The following is a 5,371-nucleotide window of genomic DNA, read 5'->3' on the forward strand; positions in this document are numbered from 1 at the left end:
AATGATGTTACTACTATGTCACTGCTACGTAATTGCTTCTACTGGGCTTTAAAAGAATATCAATCATAGTAATTCTAAGATCTCATAATACAGCAGCATAAGCAAAAGCTAGAATAAATGGCATATTAATAGTGAGAAATTAGTTAGCTCAATTTAACAAATATTTCTTTAGTATGCAATCTTACCTAAGACCAGTGTGAGGTTCCAGAGACACAACAATAAATAAAACAGTCCTTGTCTAAGAGAAGCGGGAGGGTAGAACATGTTCCTGTGGAGAGAGAAACGCTAACTATAGAACACTACATACAAAATTTTAAAATCTGCTCCTCTCTCCTCCTTCAACCTCTGGCAATGGGTAAGTGTTTTTTTTCTAGAACAATCTCAAAGATAACTGTGAACATACCATTCTCATTTCTAAAGTAACCTCAAATCCAGGATAGTTAACAGGTGATGGCATCTTTCTCAAAAGCTGGTGATGTTTTGAGTTGGCTCCTTGGCCACTTCCTGAAAATTGGAAGATCACTCTTGCTCATCAGATTGTTGTCTTCACAGCTCACCCTGACCAACTCCTTTTTCCTTGCACTTACTTACTTTCAAAGCATGAAAAAGTTGTATCCTCTATTCCAGAGTTTTATGTCCAATCTTTTCAGTCTTTAAAAAATATTGAAAGTCTTATTCATCATCTTTTTTTTTCAGGAAATAAAAAAGCTTCTTCATGAGGCTGCAAAATAGAAAAATCAGTTATAACCTTGACCCAACACAAGGAAGCAGCATAGAAGCAAGGAATCATGTTGAAAGAATACAAATGAGTTGTTAAGAGGGCCTGAGAAACTTTGCTGTTGCTGCTTTGGGAATTTGGCTGTATAGTGTCATTGTAAGCAAATATGTCATGTGCATCATTTCATAATGAAACTCTTCTTTTTTAAAAGGATATTTAACATCTGGATAGCTCTAGAACTCTTAAGGTACAAAGAAGAGAATAATTAAATTAGCAAAAGAATGCCATTCTGTGGGGGAAATCTACCTCAAGGGGAGCTACAGCACTGCACAAACTATTTTTATTCTATGATATACATTGCTAAATTATGTAAATTTCATTTAGTCTTCAGAGAAAAGGGAACCTTAATTATTCATTATGTTTATCACTAAATTTGAACAAATGCTTCATTTCTCTATTGTTCTGTAAGATGAATGTACCTTGCCCCTTCCTCTTGCATCAGACAATTACCAAATGAAGAAATATAAAAAAGATACATACATTCTTTATATAGAGCAATCTACTAAGAATATGTTCATTTTATTTTTGCAAAATGCCATGATTTACTGAAAAGTTACTGAAGACAATAGCAACAAATGAACAAAGATGGAAGGAACAACAAAGGGAAACAGTAAGCAGATGCAAGAAGCAAAGACTTAGGAAGGAACAGACATTAAGTAAAGATTGGGACATCATGAATCCATGGTCTCTAAGAACTATGGAGATACTTCTTCAATGAAAGAAATAGCTATCATTTAGAAGGAGATACTTATTTATAAATCTAGGCCCAAATTTACTCAAAGAGGAGAAATTTCTTGTCCAAGCAATTTAACTTATGCTCTACTTATTAAAATGAACGTTGACTTTTCTAATTCTGTCATCTTCCATAAAATAAAACCCAGTGACTATTTTATCTTTCTTTCTTTATTGTTTGTTTGATTGTTTGCATTTTTTAGTATTGGTTTCAGGAGTAAAATTTAGTGATTCATCACTTACATATAACACCAAGTGCTCATCACAGGTGTCCCCCCCTTAATTCCTATCACCCATCTAGCCCATCTACCCCACCCCCCTCCCCTCCAACAACCCTCAGTTTGCTCTCTATAGTTAAGAGTCTCTTATGGAGTGCCTCTCTGTTTTTATCTTATTTTATTTTTGCTTCCCTCCCCTTATGTTCATCTGTTTTGTGTCTTAAATTCCACATGAGTGAAATCATATGGTATTTTTCTCTTATTTTGTTTAGCATAATACACTCTAGTTCTATCCACATCGTCGCAAATGGCAAGATTTCGTTCTTTCTGATGGCTGAGTAATATTCCATTGTATATATATACCACTTCTTTATCCATTCATTAGTTGATGGACATTTGGGCTCCTTCCATAATTTGGCTATTGCTGATAGTGCTGCTATAAACATTAGGGTGCATGTGCCCCTTTGAATCAGTATTTTTGTATCTTTTGTAGTGCAATTGCTGGGTGGTAGGGTAGTTCTATCTTTAACTTTATGAGGAACCTCCACACAGTTTTCCAGAGTGCCCACATCAGTTTGCTTTCCCACCAACAGTGTAAAAGGGCTCCCCTTTCTCCACATCCTTGCCAACATCTGTTGTTTCCTGAGTTGTTAATATTAGCTATTCTGACAGGTGTGAGGTAGTATCTCATTGTGGTTTTGATTTGTATCTCCCTGATGATGAGTGATGTTGAACACTTTTTCATGTATCAGTTAGTCATTTATATGTCTTTTTTGGAAAAGGGTCTTACACCATACACAAAAATAAATTCAAAATGGATGAAAGACCGAAATGTGAGACAGAAAACCATCAAATCCTAGAGGAAAACAGGCAGCAACCTCTTTGACCTCAGCTGTAGCAACTTCTTACTAGACATGTCTCCTGAGGCAAGGGAAACAAAAGCAAAAATGAACTATTGGGACTTCATCAAGATAAAAAGCTTCTGCACAGTGAAGGAAACAATTAATAAGACTAAAAGGCAACCTACAGAATGGGAGAAAGTATTTGCAAATGACATATCAGATAAATGGCTAGTATCAAAAATCTATAAGGTATTTATCAAACACAACACCCAAAAAATAAATAATCCGTTTAAGAAATGGGCAGAAGATATTTTATCTTTTATTAGTGCATATTCTTGTCTATTGGCAAAAGACCAATTATATAGCTATAATGTCCTATTATTTTTCCTTCATAGTATGTGAGATTTTTTTTAATTTTTAAAATAATTTTTTTAATGTTTATTTATTTTTGAGCGAGAGAGAGATGGAGTGAGAACGGGGGAGGGGCAGGGAGAGAGGGAGGCACAGAATCCCAAGCAGATTCCAGATTCTGGAGCAGATTCCAGGTTCTGAGCTGTCAGCACAGAGCCTCAGCACAGAGCCTGATGCGGGGCTCAACTCACCAACCATGAGGTCATGACTTGAGCCAAAGTCAGAAGCTTAACCGACTGAGCCACCCAAGCACCTGATAGTATGTGATGGTTAATTGTATGTCAACTTGGTTTGCCCACAGTGCCCTGAAACTGATGAAACATTCTTCTGGATGTTTCTGTGAAGGTGTTTGTTTGGCTAAGATTAACATTTAAATTGGTGGACTTTAGGTAAGGCAGATTACCACCCAAAATGTGGATGTGCCTCATCCAATCAAAGACAGACAAGACCATCAGCACCATCCTGTCCCAACCAAGAGGGAATTCTGTCAGCAGACTGTCTGAACTCAAAGCAAAGCTCAAAGTGCAGTCTCTAGCCTACTGGCCTACCCTGATGATTTTTTGGACTTATAAAGCCTCCATAACCATATGAGTCAATTCATTAAAATAAACACATCCTGTTGGTTCTGTTTCTGTGAAGTAATACATAGTATATAATGTATATACCTTGCTATCTGAATCTATTCAGTTACTGAATTCAGAAAAGAAAATTCAAGTGGAAAGAGGAACTTATATTTAAACCAGGATAAATCTTAGAAATCATCTAGTATTCTGGTGTTCATTTTTTAAAAACTATATAGCTATTTCTTGAAATGAAATATGATACAGAAGCCACTATATGAAACAGATAAAAGAACTACACCAATTAAAACAGTAGTAGGCATCCAAAAGCCACCCCACTGGCTCTGACTTATTTCTAGAGCAAACATGGGGACCCCAAAGAAGAGCCTAGGGTTCTGCAGTATGGACACCACTCCTTTGAATTACAAATGTTAAAAAATAGAGCCCAAGAAGGATGAGAAGAGATTCGCCAAAGATGGCAATACTAGCCAATGAAGTCTGAAGACTGAACTCAATTCTCCAGCTTCTAATATAATACAACATTCTTTCTACTATTTCATACTGCCTCTTGAGCTTTGGATAATTTTTAAATGTCTTTTAATTAAGAAGCTATGAGATTAGGTGAACCTAGAAACTGTATATTAGTTATTTAAGAAATACTATACTCCATATTCTACAGATAGAAATAATAATAAGGTTGATTTGCATTTGTAAAAGTTGAGGAGGATATAAACCATTAGAGTGAAAACAAAGCTGAATATGCTAAGAGAAAGGATGAAAATTTACATAAAGTATATACTTAAATATAAAAGACTACAGTAATAAGGCATGAGAAAAATCTATTAACCAAGCAAATCTCTGTAAAAAGCATATAACATTTCTTTGTATTAATTATAGGTTTGTCATGAAAACACTTCATATTAACTTAAAGATCACTTTCCATTTGAGTTAACACACTTAATATTAATAAGTGTCACACTGAGGAAAAAGAGTCAACAAACTAAAGAATAATACTCTGTATGCATTTCCTAAAGTTCTGTATATGCTTCTATACAGTGTATACCACTCTATGGTCTACAAAGGGCTTCCAAATACATTACTTTCTTTATTATTTATTTCAATTTAGATATTTGTTATCAAATTATTCTAAGCTACCCAAAGCTATCTACACATTCAATGCAATCCCAATCAAAATTGCACCAGCATTCTTCTCGAAACTAGAACAAGCAATCCTAAAATTCATATGGAACCACAAAAGGCCCCGAATAGCCAAAGTCATTTTGAAGAAGAAGACCAAAGCAGGAGGCATCACAATCCCAGACTTTAGCCTCTACTACAAAGCTGTCATCATCAAGACAGCATGGTATTGGCATAAAAACAGACACATAGACCAATGGAATAGAATAGAAACCCCAGAACTAGACCCACAAACATATGGCCAACTCATCTTTGACAAAGCAGGAAAGAACATCCAATGGAAAAAAGACAGTCTCTTTAACAAATGGTGCTGGGAGAACTGGACAGCAACATGCAGAAGGTTGAAACTAGACCACTTTCTCACACCATTCACAAAAATAAACTCAAAATGGATAAAGGACCTGAATGTGAGACAGGAAACCATCAAAACCTTAGAGGAGAAAGCAGGAAAAGACCTCTCTGACCTCAGCCGTAGCAATCTCTTACTCGGCACATCCCCAAAGGCAAGGGAATTAAAAGCAAAAGTGAATTACTGGGACCTTATGAAGATAAAAAGCTTCTGCACAGCAAAGGAAACAACCAACAAAACTAAAAGGCAACCAACGGAATGGGAAAAGATATTTGCAAATGACA

The sequence above is a fragment of the Panthera uncia genome, chromosome B1 (genome assembly GCF_023721935.1).
Source record: "Panthera uncia isolate 11264 chromosome B1, Puncia_PCG_1.0, whole genome shotgun sequence".
Lineage (NCBI taxonomy): Eukaryota > Metazoa > Chordata > Mammalia > Carnivora > Felidae > Panthera > Panthera uncia.